The sequence below is a fragment of the Tupaia chinensis genome, unplaced genomic scaffold (assembly GCF_000334495.1).
Source record: "Tupaia chinensis unplaced genomic scaffold, TupChi_1.0 Scaffold000045_1, whole genome shotgun sequence".
NCBI lineage: Eukaryota > Metazoa > Chordata > Mammalia > Scandentia > Tupaiidae > Tupaia > Tupaia belangeri.
Window position 1 is genome coordinate 1,474,834 of NW_006159501.1, and position 1,769 is coordinate 1,476,602.

Below are 1,769 nucleotides of genomic sequence, written 5' to 3' on the forward strand. Positions count from 1 at the left end.
CTGAGAGGAGAAGGGATTGTGGCATGGCCATCCCCCTGAGGGGGGGGGTTTGTGTTCATTTTTCTCTCTCTCTAGTGAGCACAAAAACGAAAAACCTCTCTATGTTCCCAATAGCAAAAATCTCTCTCTCTCTCTCTCAAAAAAAATATAGTGATTACAGATAAAAAAATGTGCTAATATCACATTCAGTACATCACCTTAGCTAGGAAGGTTAATCCTCATAGGCTGATCACAAGCAGAGCAGATACCATTAGAACAGAATGCAGATTTGTGGAAAACTCGAGATTAAAGAAGCATTGAACAAGGGGGCTGGCTGGTGGCACTGCAGTTAAGGCACCGCACACCACATGACCAACTCAGCAGCTTGAGCCCCAGATCCCATGGCTTGAGAAACCTGCTGGGTGCATGTGCATGTGAACCCCAAACCCCAGGCAGAGCATGGAGAAAAAAGGATGCTTGGCCATCCTGGGGAAGGATGATTTCTCACTTTCCCTCTCCCTGTCTCTCTGGTGAGCGCACCTGCACCCACCGCATGGCAAACATCTAAAACAATAAAAAGAAAAGAAGGCATAGGAACATAGGCAGCACTTTGAGAACTCACTGAAGAGTAATCTGAACCGCTGCCACACGTTCACGGTGCTGATGAAATGCTCATGCTGCAAGGATTCCCACAGATTAAGGAAATGTTTCTCTGGAGGTATTTGTTAATACGAGCTAAAGCAGTAGCAAGTGTCTGGAACTGGACCACAATCTGTCTCAGAGTGCTTACAAGACGTGAGGCTGAACACGTCTGTCACCTAAAGGTCACACATCGCCACCTATGCTCCCCTGGGTTTGGAAACCAGGATTCCTCATACATGTTATTGAAGTTCTTTAACATTTTTAGGAACATAAAAGGTGCCAACTTCGAAACAACCAAGGGGATTAAGGTTTTGATTACTGAGCAGTAATGGCATGTTTCTTAATAAATATGTTTGTAATAACAGTAATTGAACATTTGAAAATAATTTCTCCTTTGAGAGCATTAAATTTACAAGAATTGGAATTGACTGGAAATCATAAATGACTCTCAAAGCAGAGAAAAAAAGAAGGACTAGCATTTAAAAATTTGTGACTAGGTATGAGTCAGAACTGCATTATTTATGCTTATACTAAATGAAGTCGTTCAAGTGTGTAATTTATATCGCCAAGTAATTTTATCCATTATACTGAGGACCCCCCCACACACACACACCCAGCGCCTATGAAAACTACGATTTACAAGTTTTAAAGAGTAAGTATTCAGATCATTTTCGCACACTTTCCCCTCAAATATTCAGTTAGGTACCAGTGCCTCTTCCTCTCAGACACGTTTTATTGTGAAATAGAAATGTTTTTATGTTCTATTGAGCTGATTAGAAGAAGTTTTTCCTCAGAGACTTGGTCCCATGCCTACGAACTAAACGATTTTCCTGGACAAGTCACTTGAGCAACTATGGAGAAGCCGCTTCTGAGGAAAACATAGAATTTTAGAATTTTAAAAATAAGGCTCTTTCCAGTCACAGATTAGAAAACAGAGAGAGATTCTGACTTTTCCAATTAATTCTACCAGAGGGAAGGAAATATTTAGATTAGCTACAGGCGTGGCACCAGAAAGAGGCTAAAAATAGACAAGTTAACGGCGCTTTGCGCTTTGAGGAACAGACAGCCCGGAAGCGAGCGTGTGGGTGGGGGAGGGGTGGGAGGGGCTGGAGCCGAGGCCAGGGCGGGTGGGGGGCGTGTTCGGGGCG